Source organism: Grammomys surdaster, unplaced genomic scaffold (assembly GCF_004785775.1).
Source record: "Grammomys surdaster isolate TR1022 unplaced genomic scaffold, NIH_TR_1.0 125780, whole genome shotgun sequence".
In the NCBI taxonomy this organism is placed as follows: Eukaryota; Metazoa; Chordata; class Mammalia; order Rodentia; family Muridae; genus Grammomys; species Grammomys surdaster.
In genome coordinates this window covers 2,379,205-2,395,053 of record NW_021620611.1, presented here as the reverse complement: position 1 = coordinate 2,395,053, position 15,849 = coordinate 2,379,205, and the positions used below count along the sequence as shown (strand labels likewise).

At 38.4% G+C, this 15,849-nt stretch overlaps 1 protein-coding gene and 1 pseudogene across 3 annotated transcripts in view; both read left to right on the top strand.

The window, feature by feature from the left end:
• The window catches only part of Psd3 (pleckstrin and Sec7 domain containing 3), a 435,293-nt gene that overhangs the window by 299,893 nt on the left and 119,551 nt on the right, over nt 1–15,849 (top strand). The gene's annotated exons all lie outside the window — the stretch shown is intronic.
• On the top strand, nt 5,369–8,845 carry LOC114640145 (annotated as a pseudogene).

Below are 15,849 nucleotides of genomic sequence, written 5' to 3'. Positions count from 1 at the left end.
ATATTGGTGGGTTGTTATTACCCAACCAATTGGTTGGACATCATTACCGTACTATATGTTGCAGGCAGGACTGTATGGTAAGTCAAAGGTTTTGTGGCTGGGTTGGTGTTTATCTTTCTCCTTTCCTAGCCTGAAGAATACCTTCTGTACCAATGATGCTAGCAGTAGGAATGAAGACATTACATAGACACCAGCTCAGCTTTTCCATGTTCAGTGAGTTGTGTAGGTATTCTGTTTAGCAAAGACGTATTGCTGTCAGTTTGTGGAGAGAAACCTATGGTCTTGGCATTAGCCTATGTTGTTTGAGGATTCCCATAGGACACCTCTGACCATTCAGTTTGATGTAACACAGTCCTAGTCAGTAGTGGAAGCTTCAGTAGGGCACAAGAGATGGCCAGTTGGGATTTAGTCTCCCCCATTCTCTCACAGTTTCATTTAGATAGACTTCACGTGTGTGTGTGTGTGTGTGTGTGTGTGTGTGTGTGTGTTTAAGCTTACACTACCCTTCAAATGGCCCTTAATTTAGCTATCTCTCCCTATATTCCCTCCCTTGTCCCCCTCTGCCCTATCCTTTTCCACTTGGTTCTTTCATTCCAGACCCCCAGCATTTACCCATTGACTACACTGTTTCCCTTTCCTAAGGACATTTATTTATCTGTCTACCTTAGGCCATTCAGTCTATATCTAACTTCTATGGTTCTATGTACTAGAGCTTGATTATCACTGATTTAACAGCTAATATCCTCTTATAAGCAAATATATTTGTCTTTCTGGGTGTGGGTTACCTCAGTCAGATGATTTTTTTCTATTTCCATTCATTTACCTATGGATTTCATCTTTTTAAACAGGTAATATTCCATTGTGTAAATGTATCACATTTTCCTTATCCATTCTTCTGTTGAGGAACATCTACAGTGTTTCCAATTTATGCCTATTAAGAATAGAGCAGCAATAAGCATGCTTTAGTGCCTCTGTGATGGAATACTTAGGTATATGTGTAAGTATGAAATAGTTGTATCTTGAGGTAAATGGATTCCCATCTTCCTGGAGAACCACCACACTGATTTCCATAGTAGCTGTACTAGTTTACGCTCTCACAAGCAATGTAGCCGTGTTCCCCTTGTGCCACATCCGTGCCATCAAGAGCTGTCACTTGTATTTTTTTTTATCTCAGCCATCTGACAGGTGTAAGATGAAATATCAAAGTAGTTTTGATTTGCGTTTCCATGATGGCTAAGAAGGTTGAATGTTTCTTTAAGTGCTTTTCAGCCATTTGAGTTTCCTCTTTTGAGAATTCTTTGATTAGGTCTGTATCTCATTTTTAATTGGATTTGGGTTATTTACTTTCTTGATATTCAGTTTGTGTGTGTGTGTGTGTGTGTGTGTGTGTGTGTGTGTGTGTTGGATATTACCACTTTATTAGATGTCTAGTCAGTTGTATAATAATCTTTTCTCATGTTTTAGGCAGTAACTTTGTCCAAAGGACACCACCCTTTGCTTTTGTTATTGTTGTTACATAGATGCTAAGGTGCCATATCCTTTTATTAGATTTTGATTGGTATGCAGTGTCCTGTCCCATCTTTTACAGTGAATTTTGGTTTAAGTCTATTTTCTCAGATATTAAGGTTACTGTACCAGAATGCTTCTTATGCTGATTTGTTTGGAATATCTTTTTATTATGGGATTGAGATAACTGATATTGAGAGATGCTAGTGAGTAGTGCTGTTGATTCCTGGTATTTTGTTGTTATTGTGTGTATTTCTCCTTTTTTGATTTTTTTGTTTGTTTTGGGATTATCTCTTGTATTTTCTTGGGTGTGATTAACCTCTTTAAGTTGAAGTTTTCTTTCTACCACTTTGTGTAGTGCTGGATTTGCATACAGATATTGTTTAAATTTGGTTTTGCCATGAAATGCCTTATTTTCTCCATCGATTGTGATTGAAAATTTTGCTGTATATAGTTTTCTGAGCTGATGTCTGTGGGCTCTGAGATTTTGTAGACCATCTGCTCAAGCCCTTATGGCTATAGAGTCTCCATTGAGAAGGCAGGTGTAGACTCATAGGTCTGCTTTCATATACTACTTGGTTTTCTTCCCTTGAAGCTTTTTAATATTAGTTCTTTGTCCGCTATGTTTAGTGTTTTGATTATTATATACCAAGAGAACTGTCTTTACCAGTCCTGTCTATTTGATGTTCCATATGCTTCTTGTACTCTTACAGACACGTCATTTTTTTAGGTTAGGGAAAATTTCTTCTATGATTTTGTTGGAAATATTTTCTGTGGCTTTCACCTGAGTTTCTTGCTCTTCATCAATTCCTATTATTCTTAGGTTTGATCTTTTCATAGTGTCCAAGATTTCCTGGATGTTTTGTATGAGGAGTTTTTAGATTTAATAACTTCATTGACCAAAACATTCATTTCTTGTTTTTTCTTAAATGCCTGGGATTTATATTGGCTTCTAGGCATCTGGGATTGGGAAGATTTTACTTCCAGGTTGCTGATACCTGGTCATGTATTTTTTAGATTTTGTTCCTTGGCTTTTGTTTCTTCTCTGGTTAGTAGACTGTGGTGGCTGTGTGTTACCTGTTAAGAAATTCCCCTGGGATCTTACTAGATGTAGCCACTGTGGGTTCCAGATTAAATGTTTGTCTATATCCTGGAGGATGATACTTAGGAATGGGGATGGGCTAGAAGGGGGGAGCCCTGGGGATATATGAGGATCAGCTTAGCCTTCTGGGAATTGGGGCAAAGAGTAAAGAGTGGATATAGTAGGTCTGCTACAGAGTTGGCAATGAGACTGGTAACTGGACCTGGAGGAATGGAAGGAGGAGTAAAGATCTGAAGATAGCCTACCTGCTTAACTGTCTAGAGTGGTCCTAGTGAATGCCAGCTGGAATGTATATTCCTTTATCAACCTCAGACCTCAAAATGAAATACTTCTGTTTTGTTTCGTAAATGGTTTTGTTTGAATAGACTAGAGAGGAGAGTAGCTCTGTTTTTTAATCATGTACCCAATCAACTGTCAAATACTTTTGTTGACTTGAGAGAGATTATGTGTAGAAATATTATAAATTCTCTACTCTCACTCTTGTTATTAGTGCCTTGTTCTCTGTGCTTTCACCTTTTTGTGTGATATCTATATCTCCTGACCCTACACCGCTGTAAAGCACGTGACAGCTAGCTAAGTTGAAATGCTACATGTATGTAAAAATATACACCAGTTTTTTAAGAGTTAATAAGAAAAAATAAGAATTTCATTGTCTCTATAATTTTTTTGTTAATTACATGCTGGAATGATAACATTTTAGATGTGTGAAATGAATAAATTATTAAATTTTCTATGTTTATACATATTTAAGGAGATTAGTATGAGACTTCAAATTATTAAATTTTGATATACTTCTATTATACTTGCCATTTTATGCTTTTTTTCATAGAACTAATGGTGGTCTGTTTGATCTGATGCATACTCCTTCTCTCTCAGTTTAGTTAGGATAAGGAAAGATGGTGCCGCTGAATTTCTTAGAACAAACTCAGTAAAATTTAAGTACCTCTCATTTATATTCATAGGCTAGTAAATTGTACATAGGCTGGCCAATTTAATATTCTGTTACTATTAAAATATAGAAAAATCATGATCATTTTAGAGACATTTTGTAGCAAACAATATCTGAATTAATGTAAATTCGACTCTAGAATTGTATTGTAATAGAAACTGAGAAAAGTATTGTTTAGTGATGCAGAGAAGAGTGTAGTATTTAGGATTCTGGTGGATTCAACATTGAGTTCACCCTGGTTCCCTTTGTAGCTTTAGACAGCTTACCTACCATTTTTGAAATCCACCCATGAAAGGGAACTAATAACATGTACCTAGGAAGGTTTACCGTAAGGATTAAATGAAGTTCCGAGGGTAAAGCACCTGACTTATTTGAAATTTCCTGGGAAACATTTTTCCCAGATGGGTTTGGGAAGTTAAGCAAGATTGGAATTTGTGGGCTATAGTAGTTCCAAAACTCTCCACATTAATCACAAGTTGTGATGCTGAGGTGGTCCTTACACTTTTCCTAAGTGGGATGATGGAGCTAGTCCAGTGTTGCATCATCTTCAGATGCAGTTCTTCCTTCCCAGGAGCTTGTTTCACAATACAGCAGTTCTGAGAGCAAGCCAACAGCAAGATTGTGTCCTTTCTTTCCAAAGGGAACCCCCAAATTCCATCCAGGGATGGGTGAAGAAGAGCAATAATAAACTAGTAAAGCTTTCTTCACCCTCTGTTTACATAGCTCTCTTTGTATATGGGAGTCTGTGCTAGTCTACTTGTAGGTAGATAAGTTCTCTTATTAGTAACCCCCTGAAAGGGATCTTCCTTTTTCCTGTTTAGACAATCCCATTGTAAGACTCTTTTCCTAGAGCCAATATGTCATAGTTTCTAGGCTGTAATCCCATAGTGAATGAATTGAGGAAGAATACAGTGGTTGAGACTGAAGTTAAAATTTAAAGGTGATACTTTCTAACTTCATATTTAGGTGGGGGCTGTTAAAGTGTTTTTCATTATTTTTAATAATCTTACATAAACATTTTTTATTATTCTTATTTGTTTTTTGTTTTTGTTTGTTTGTTTGTTTTTGTTTTTTGAGACAGGGTTTCTCAGTATAGCCCTGGCTGTCCTAGAACTCACTCTGTAGACCAGGCTGGCCTCGAACTCAGAAATCTGCCTGCGTCTGCCTCCCAAGTGCTGGGATTAAAGTCATGCGCTACCACTGCCCAGATGTATTATTTTATATATGTCAGTTATTATGTAATAAAAATGCCTCCTAAAAAAAGAAAAGGGAAATTTCACTTGCTATTTGGAAGCCCAGGCATTAGTAGATCCCAGTATTGTCTTAATCTTTGTTACTGAGAAAAAGACCTGGATTTATGTACTGACTTGCCTTATTATTTTTGTAAGACTTAGCCGAGAGGACAATCAGATCCCAAATTAATGCATCTTTCAGAGCATTCAAGGTCTTTCCTCACTGTCCATGACTGCACATACCAGGCATGCACAGCACTATGCTACGTGAGTCTATTAACTTTCCATAATGTGAGATCAGCTGCACTAACCAGGATTTTTAGCTCCCAGAGAAAGAAAGAGAGGTGGGGGAGAGGACAAGGGAGGGAGGGAGGAAAGAAGGGAACGAACGAAAAAAAGAAGAGGGAAGGAAGAGAGGGAGGGAGGGAGGGAAAGAAATAGTTATTTGGGAGTTCAAAGTGATGATTGTTTGGAGAATCCTAGGTAGGAAACAGATCTAAACCAAGGTAAGCAGACAATAGAAGACAATAGCATGTTCCTTTTGTGGACACATGAGATATATACCACAGCAGCCTCAAGATGGTCTTTGAAAACATCAAGGAACAAAAGTCCTTTTTCCTTAGGGCTTACACATTTGCTATCACACAAGGACAGGGTCTGTCCACTGCCTATGGCAGAGTCCTTTTAAAGTGGGAGGATGTTAACATCGAGTAAGCTAAAATCAGTGAACTTTTAGTGTGTCATGCTTCTTCTCCAGTGTGGCATGTTTCAGCACAGTTTTTGCTTGTTTGCTTCTTTGTCTATTAGGTTGCTTGCTTACTTTGTTTGCTTTTGTGTGAAGTTTAGAGAATTTAAGAAATTCTTGCAAAATCAATAGTCAAGCTAAGATGTCAACACAGGTCTCTTTGGTACATAGACTTGTATTGTACTGCCACCATGCATGCTGTTAAGCTATGGAAATTACAAATAGAAACTTGGATAAGGTAGAGAGAGTTAAACTTGTAAATCTGTTGGTTTTGGTTTTTTGGTTGTTTGGTTTAAGGGTACAAATTTCTAGCTGTCTTGATTCCATTGGAATCCAACAGATATTGTAGGAACTGATGGGAGTAAAGAGGAAGCCAGAAGCAATATCAGCAATAAGTCAGACAAAATGCCTTTGAAATGGCCTTCTCGACTCTCAAAAAGACTGGCTGAGCATGAAACCGTTTACATATGTAGCACCTGGGCTTTATTTGCTGAGGAATACAAAGTAGGTTTTCTTCTGAACCTGCTTCATGGTTTTTCAGAACCCTCAGGAATATACTTGAGGGCAAGCTGATACTGGTCTGAACTCCCACCTAGACTTTCTGTTTCTTGAAATGGACTTCTGAATCCCCAGAGTACAGGTTTAAGACTTAAAATTTTTTTCAACCTCCTATATGACTTAGAGAAGGGGAGAAAGAGAGAGAAAGTGAGAGGAAGAGATGATGATGATGATGGTGATGATGATGGTGATTCTGGATGGATTTAGTGACTGAGGTATTTGAATAACATCTATGCAGCCTAGACAATTTGCTTATTGTGGTTTTTGTAAAACCAACGACTTTGATACAGAAAAATGACCATAAAGTAACAATTTCTTGTGGTCTGTCTTTTGTAATGAACAATTCTTGCCACAGCTATTGTCTTTTTTTTTAAAGAATGATAATATGCTGTAATTTCAAAAAGTAAATTTCAACTTAAATGAATGACAAATATATGAAGAGATACACATATTTAACCTGATTTATACATTATACATTGTAAATATCCATCAAAATATCTTAATGCTTTATTAATATGTACAAATTTTATAACTTATGTATAAACTAAAACAAGCAAAATTAATATTTAGGTACAAATATAAAATCTCAAAGGTTTTCAAACAACTGCTATATAGCTAATATTCATGGAAACAGTTTAGAATATTTTTAAAAAATGATAAGAAATTAATTTTAAATATATTTGATATTCCACTTATCAATATAATTGCAGGAATGTGGTACTGAAGTTGTATAAAAGACAAATCCGATAAGTTCGTAAATTAGGATTTATCTATATCTACATGTTTGTGTTTCTGCTTATTCTGAATATCGGAGATGAGATTTACTGTTTCTAATAGCAAAGACTGAGAGACCTCCCTACAATTAAATTATATCAATTGTATGTGCAGTGATTAATTTGTAATACCGGCTTTATAGTTAGTTCAAAAATGTAGATAGATTTTACGTGTTGTTCAGTCGGGTTTCTTCATAAGCCTAGGAATCAGATGTTGGCAGTATTATGGCAACCTTCCTTCTCCTCAAACTATACTCCTTTGTATATAGTAAGTTAAGAGTGTAGGACTCAAGGAGGGGCCGTCTGGAGACCATTCCACCTGGGAATCCATCCCATGTGCAGTCACCAAAGGTAGACACTGATGTGGATGTCAGGAAGTGCATGCTGACAGGAGCCTGATATAGCTGTCTTTTTAGAGGTCTGCCAGAGTCTGACATATACAGAGGCGGATGCTCACAGCTAACCATTGAACTGATCAAGGGGTTCCCAATGGAGGAGTGAAAAAGAAGACTGAAGGAGCTGAAAGAGTTTGCGGCCCCATGAGGAGAGCAACAATACCAACCAACCAGAGCTTCTAGGGTCTAAACCACCATCCTGGGAGCACATAGGGAGGGATCCATGGCTCCAGTTGTATATGTAAGGGAGGATGGCCTTGTTGGGCAGGGGTTGGGTAAGGGGATAACATCTGAAATGTAAATAAAATATCCAATTAAAAAAAAAAAAGGAAGTTCCACACACTGACAGAATCATTGCTGGAAGCCAAAGAATTTATGAAAACACCCTGCAAAAATTATACAGTCAATCAGCATCCTGACCAACCCAAAAGACTCTTGACTGCCTATCTGTGCTTTTACACAGATCAGGGAGCCAAATACTGCCAGATGAACCTTAAGTACAGCAATGTGCAGCTGGCCAATGTCCTGGCTGAAAAATATTATCAGCTGGCAGCAGAGATAAAGCAGAGATATATCTAGGACTTCAAGAAGGAAAAACAAGTGTTTCAGAAAAAGATGACTTAATTCAAGGAAAACCATCCAGTTTCAAGGCATCCTAAGAAATCTGTGGTGCCCCCGAGTCACCAAACCAAAGTCTTTAAGAAGTCACAAGGAGCTATGGAAAACATAAAGTCTCTTTGAAAAGCGGAATTTCCCCAGTTTCCTTAGACATGAAATTTCAGGGAGAACCCAGGAAATCCCCTATGAATGCTTGTCACCAATTTTACCAAGATTAGCAGTTAAGTCCAGAACTGAGACATCTGTCCTTTAGGGAACGCTTGGTTGAGATTAGCAGGCTTTAGCTGGGCAGTGGTGTCGCATGCCTTTAATCCCAGCACTTGGGAGGCAGAGACAGGCAGATTTCTGAGTTTGAGGCCAGCCTGGTCTACAAAGTGAGTTCCAGGACAGCCAGGGCTACACAGAGAAACCCTGTCTCAAAATAAACAGAGAGAGAGAGAGAGAGAGAGAGAGAGAGAGGGAGAGAGAGAGAGGGGAGGGGAGAGAGAGGAGAGAGGAGAGAGGAGAGAGAGAGATTAGCAGGCCTTGGCATCAAGTCCCAGAGGACCTGAAGGAGCAGTATGCCAGACAGGCTGAGTAGTGACAGAAACAATACTGGGTGGAGCTGGACCTCTGGCTCAAGAGATTATCACCTGAGGAATATGCTACATAGGAGGAGGCCAAGGCCACGGCCAGCTGTGGTAAGCAAAAGGACAGGAGCATGTCTGGAGGCAGAAGCCACAAGTTTGGACAAACAGATGATCTGCAGTCCACCTCAGAGAAAGGGCTTCAAGTAAGGCCTGGAGAGGGAGAGGAGCTGCTGGATCCTGGAACAGATTCCTCAGACACTAACCAAAGCCATCATGGTGGTTCCTAGGCATCCAGGCTGACAGATGACAGTGAAGAGGAAGACGCTAGCACCTCTTCAGATTCTAGCAGTACAGATGAAGATGATGAAATTCTTCCTCAGGGGAACCCTCACATTTAGATTCCATTTTAGCCACTTTCATATTGTAAATGGTTTAAAACCATCCAAGCAAAACCCAGGTCCTTCCCAGCAGACTGGGAACTGTCCTCTCTGTTTTTGTACTCCCTTGCTTTTCTTTCCTACACAGGCATTGTCTTACAGTGATGTTGGCTGTGAGTTAAAGTAAACCTTTATGTCTGTAAGCTGCAATGAAATCAATTCCATAGTCCATGTAGACCTTTGATGCCTCTGATTTTACCCTGTGCAAACATTAAGATTGTAGTACATTAAGGAGTATATGTTGACATGGTCCAGGAATTCATATTAGTTATTGGAAAGGAAGAAAAAGAATCTAGTGTTGTATTGCAATTCTGTCGCTGCTTTGGTGAACCTGTGCAATGGCTTACGTCTGTTCTTCTCCCACAGTCCCTCCTTCCGTTGAGTCTCATTGGCCTCCTTTCAATCTCTCACATTTCCTCTTCTCCCCGGTGCTACCAGAATGTTATAGACCCTGCTCAGGGTCTTGTACTTTTGCAGTTTATCCTTCAATCCCATCTCAGCCATTATTTTCTAGGTTCCTCTGGGAAATCAAACCTCTTTAAGGTCAGGATAGGTTGGAATCGTTTCAGAACACTGCATGTTTCTTCATTACGATATTGATAGTGTTACTGATTTATCTTTGTTTGAGAGATTGATTATTTAATCAATGATAATTTGATTGTCTGTCTTGCTGGGAAAGGTATTCTGCCTGCATTTGCATAATAATCTGTTCCTAGCACCTGGAATAGTAAATGAGAGAAATCAAAATGTTTAGCAGAATTAAACATGTTTTGTCATTTGCATTATAGAGACTACAAGTATTCTTACATAGCATCAAATGGGAACCATTGTGTGTGTGGGTGATGATTAATTTACATTTTTAACTTGCTTGAATTAGAAATACAGATTTAATGAGCCTTTAGATATATAAACCGCGTAGCCATGGTTTTTAATCACCAGGAAGAGAAAATAAACTAATACAGATTAAAATAGTTGACTTAAACACATAAACAAACTACTCAGAAATTTTGATGGTAGATAGACACCGTAATGGATTTTTCTGATAAATAAAAGTGAAATAGGAAAAAGAGATATACTCTGAATAGTGCTTTAGGAAAATAGGGAAGTAGAGTTATTTCTTTTGATTGACAGTTGCTTGCATAGAAGTATAATTTATCTCTGTTATGAAGCACCATGAGGGCAAGGTCTCCAGTCATTCCGTTGTCTCATAGACACTGTGCCTGGCATGTATTAGGCCTTGGGAATGTTTGTTATTGCACTGGATGGTGTAAAGAGGTAATTATGGGTACCCTTATTGGATTAGCCTCTGGAACAGAACGTTTCCTCGCTGTTTACTGCTCCTTATACAATTATTAGCTTACTTACCTTGGAAAAGCAGCTTTAAGGGCTTGGCTACCCAATTTTTTGTATTTGCATCTTGCAATTCTTCTGCTACAGCATGATGATTGCTTTCTCATAACAAGAATTTATACATCTCCAGTGTATAGAATAGGTTGGTTTACCTACCCTCAAGCAAACCTATCATGCTAGGATAGAGTTCTGTGTTTTTTCCACAATGTTGTAGTTTGAGAAGAAAAGGGTAGTTATACAGAGCTGTGTCCTAGATGCAGGATTCCTTTGGCATTTTGCTTCACTCCTGACTACCAAAGCTAAAGTGTGTCTCTGATCTAAATAACTTTACATGAATGGCTTGGTTCAAGAGGAAAAATACTTTTTATTTTGGGACTTCTTCATGTTTGAACATGGCCATATCATTTAATTTTAAATATAAGAAGGTTCTATTTAAAGGATTTTCCCCCATATAGTTGCTTTGTATATTTCAAGAACAGATGGAATTAAAAACATGTGATGCTACAGGCAAGACTGAGTCTGCTAAAGTGAAGCAACCCATTCTCATAGGTAAAGCAGATCAGAGTTTGGGGCCTTCAGTGATCAGTTATCTTCAAAGATGACTTTGCTTTAGGTTTTTGTTTACATCCTAATTGTAAATGTGTAGTCACCCTATGGGGCAGAATTTTCACATTGGTTTTGAAATGGACAAAAGTAATGTTATGTAAATATAAAACTTGCTCCGTACTCTTCTGAACAAGAAAACAAAGGCAGGCTGTCAGTGCAGGACAAGGCTGTGTTTTGTGAGAAAATTTTCCAGAGTCCTAGTTTAGAAATACAGGTTAGTGTCACATTGGTAGGCTAGTGTCACCTAGCAATGAGACTCAGCACAGGCTTTTCTGTGAGTGTCAAATCCACTAGTACCTCGTGTGTCCAGACTAGAGGATCAGGTTTTTGTTTGGGGCCATAAAGCGCTAGGAGAAGCTATGCTGCCATATCTACTTATGTTCATAATAGGTTCTCTGGCAATGCTGGATCAGCTTGGATAATGTGGATGAAGACAGGAGACATACATTTAGTTTGGGTTCTTAAAAGTCACCCTGGTCAGTGTAAGCATACATTGTCATTCATGGTGGCAAATATTCCTCTGTAGAAGGATGACTAGTTTTATGATCTCACGATGTTTGGAAAGGAAGAGCACCCACTGCACAGAAGGGTACCTGCCTTCTCCTACTACAGTAAGGAGCAGAAGATCCCACATTTGACGTGGCTTGTAAGCTAGTACAGATAAATTCATGTTTCAAGTCTTTGTTCCATAACTGTTTTATAAGTGGTCATCTTGTCTCCCCAAATCCAGTGCCATTTCAAGACAATCATTTTAAGCATTGGTGTAATCTAGACATGTATGTTTGTGGTATATTTAGCTCTTAAAAGACAAATAGTGTAGAAAACAAAATATTAACCCCTTGACCACCTAAATAATCCCTCTGGTGTTAGAGAGTAAGAAACCCTGTCATAATCAGGCCCTGAACAAGTCACTTCAAGTTTCTTTACCTCAGAAATATCCATCTTGAAAAGGAAGAAGTTGGTTCTAAGTCCAAATCTGATGGTGAGATTGAGTCCAAAAGATTAGCTTAAGAGGAGTATTCATTAGCACCTTTAAGTAGCAGTAACTTCTCCAGGATGCTGGCTATGTAACAGGGTTCAGAAAATCTCACCCCTCCATCTTGTCACCTAGCTCCGCCTCACTCTCAAAATGTAATCTGAGGAGCCTCGGGAAATAAAGCATGGGGCACGTTTGAACTAGGGAATGATTAAATCCACCATTCTGTTCCGAGAACAGAGGGGCAAAGAGACCTGCTCTGACCCCTCAAGTCCCACCCACCCCATATACCATGCGAAGCCTCTAGAAGATTGATTCCTACAATTCATTTCCCCTTTGTCTTTTCTCCAGTGTTCACAACTGAACCTCTCACTTTTCCTTCATTTATCTCATGTTTAGTTTTGGGGCTTTGTTTTGATTTTGTTTATTTGTATGTTTGGCTAATTTTCCAAAATATTATTTTTGAGAAGAGGGAAGCTTCTTTCTATATACTATTATTGTTCTAGCAATTATCTTATTTAAGGTCTGCGAGCCTTGAAGTTCCTTAATACTCCAAAAGAATATCATAATTGAATGATTCTAAATTGTGTGAGTCGTATATGTCCCCACTACCCATATATACCCACTATATACCTACTAGGCACATAATAAAAAATATATGTTTAGTGGGATTGATTGTAGTTGTTATTATTATCACTACTATTATTATTAGCTAGAGCCTTCTAAAGAAGGTTTATGGGATGTATATAATAAATAGTATCCTCATTCCAAGAAAGTATCAGAATGTGAAGTGGCAGCTCACAGCCCTCTAGTTAATGGATTTGCCTTAATAGTTTCTCCTACCATTCTGTTCTGTTAAGGATGTCACCTTTGCTTTTGCTGAAGCTTTCATAGAAAGTTATTTTTTGCTGTTAAACAGCTGCTGCTCTCTAGGAGGCCTGCCTTTATTTTATTGGAAGCAATCTGTCTGCAGAGGCCAGCTAATGTCTAGAGCAGGCAAGGCCTTGGAGTAGACTACTGCCAAGCACGGCCATCTGATATGTCTTTGAACTGATTCTTTCATACTGCATCCAGTTGTAAACTAGATGTAGCCATATGAAGAGGATGAGTAATAGAAAGGAAGTATAGAACAAAAATACAGTTTGTTTAGAAAGTCATAGTGTTTAAATGTGATATATTGCATCTATATTTTCTGAATTTATTGTAGCAAACGACAGTAAACTCAATGTCTAATAATGCACCAATAAAATACAATATATTCATATAATGTAATATTATGCAATTATTAATTAATAACATAGCCTTATATGTGATTAATAAATAGCAATATCTACATTTCCATGTATTGCCCATAAGAAGTAAATGAATATATACATATAGTATGTAGGGGTAGATTTACTCTGAAGAGATGCATATGAAATGTGTAATAGTTCTTGTTTCTGAGTATAAAGACTAAGCAACCAGAATGGGAAAAGGCTTCAATTGCATGCTTTCTTATAAGTAAATCAAAAGAATTCATTGCTTTTCACTATATTCATTTTTCAGAAAATTAAGTTTCTTTAAAAGCAAGGTCAGTGAAATGAAATCTGATAGACAGACTTGTCTTATATTTAAGTAGTTTGTTTATTCCATCCATAGTCACTTAACTGTTCTCTACTAGCTGCTGACATGGGTTGTAAGATGGCTATGATATTCAGTGTCCCTGCTGATGGGGGTGGTAGGACTCATAGTGGAGAATGACTAGGGTGGAAGATAAGGATTAAGAAGAGTAGCTATCGGCAATCTATTTGAAAGGTAAACCTTAGGCTGACCCTTGGATGATGAGCATCCAACTATGTAAACTATGGGGCAGGGGTGAGGGGCGAGGCAACACAGCTCCTTGAAGAAGGGCAGCAAGTGGGAATCACTGAAAAGTTTCAAAAAAGGGAGGCAAGGCCATGTTCCATTCAAAGGTGGTATGGAGGCTAGAGTCAGTACATTGACCTGGTCTGAGGACATGGATCCATTTGAACAGGACAGTAATGGAGAAGCAAGAACCAAAGGACCCTGAAAGCACTGGAACCCAAAGAGCTAGAGTCTCAGGTACTTCTTAAGAACATATTTAGGAGGTTAGAGGCACCATCTGCTCTTAGTCATTGGACTGGGAGGGCCATTGACAGAGGTATGTGTTCTGGAACACAGACATGGGGTAGGGAAGGAGGAAGGCTTTTCTCTCTGGCCCTAGAGAGCTTCACTGCATCTGTAGCGTCGGGAAGATGATGCTCTATCCTGTAACATCATGGCTTGGATCTGGTTGTTTTAAGCATTCTAGACGGATCATTCTTATCTATGCAGGTGGATGGAGTTGTAGGTATTGAGCAGATGCAACTGGTTATTAGTTATTGCAGTCTATGGCTAATGCCAGTTGAGCAGCAATGTAGCAAAAATAATACATTCCTTCCATTTCTCCCAGAAGTGGAGCTGGATGTCATATTGTAGGATGTAGTTTTCATTCTCACTGTTTTTAGTAACTAGGTAGAGAAAAGAAAACCACCTAAGGAAAACTTCTAAAGCCACCTATGGGGACTGGCAAGTATCCTAAGGCTAAAATAATGAGTGCTGTCCACTCTGAGGAGACTCTACTTCTATGCAGGGTGCTTCTTGGAGTCTGTTGTGATACAATATCTCTGTGGTTCCACCTTGAGTGTTACAGCGGCTAGATATACTTACAATATGCTGTAGCTACAATTGCATATATTATAAATGATTAGCAGTATTTCCCAGTTACAGACCATGTTCTATATCTTTGAAACATGCCCCACAAACTATAAAGCCATTACATTCCTAACCAATTACTTGAGGTGAGAAAGATATACCTCAAAGAAGACAAAATGATAGCATAGACTCTGAATTCCATGCATCCTATCCCTAAAGGCAGTTGAGCCCTAAGAGCTTCTAAATGTATTTTCTATTATTATTTCAAACCAAATTCTACTCCCATTTGTCAATGTGCTTATAGAATAGTTGAAGCCCTGAGGCTTCAAAGAAAAGATGGGGACAGTGAAGGGAAGTGGAACACAGCCTGTCACGATATCAAAAGATCAAAGGCTCCAGAGTTCCCTTTCCCTGGGCTGGTTGACAGAGGGGGACAACAGCCCCATATCTTAGTGTCCAAGTACATCAGTACCTGGTTGTATGCTATATAGAAATCTCAAGAATCAAAAAAGAGTTAGATTTAAGGGTCATAGGGAATTGAGCATTTTTGGTAGAATAGTTTTTACATACTATTTTTGTTTTGTTAATTTTTATTAGTACCCAAACAAAGACCTGATTCTGCAGCTGACCTGCTGCCTCTGTGTTACAGTTGTAGAAATTATATTCAAAAGTAACTTCCAGTATCAGAACTAAATCTATCTCATTTTCTAACAATGTCCAACTTGTAATTCTTTCTCAGAAAACAGAAGGTTCCCATTAACACAGAGCATTTGTGGCTTTGGAAAATCTTCTTATTGATCTGAATTGGATTTATTGATCTTACTCTAAGCAGAATTTAACACCCTCCCTTAACTTGACAGAGAAGTAACTAATACCCTGCATTTCCTGAGCAAGTCAGCAATTCCTGTCTAAGTACCAGGCTGTAGCATTCTAAGGTCATAGGAAACATTTAATTCTTCTGACCAGCAACACAATTTGAAATAGGAAAGAAAGGAAAATTATTGATTATCAAGATGCCTTTGTGGCTAGCCTTCTGCCACAAGCCTGTAATTGATTGAGCCTGGTGACACCCTGATACCCATCTGCATTTCTTTTCCCCTTTTAGAGATGTAGCTCCATCCATTCTCACCACATGTGGTGCCTTGCAGATTACTTGCGACTTTTATTTGTGGTATCTCTGTTTTGTTGTTGACATTAACGAGATTACTGCACAATATCACTAGAGAAATGGTGTTGCTATTTGTAATGTTAATGAACTGCTTGCTTGGCCAATTGCCATTTGTTCCTCTGTGTGTGTGTGTGTGTGTGTGTGTGTGTGTGTGTGTGTGTGTGTGTGTGT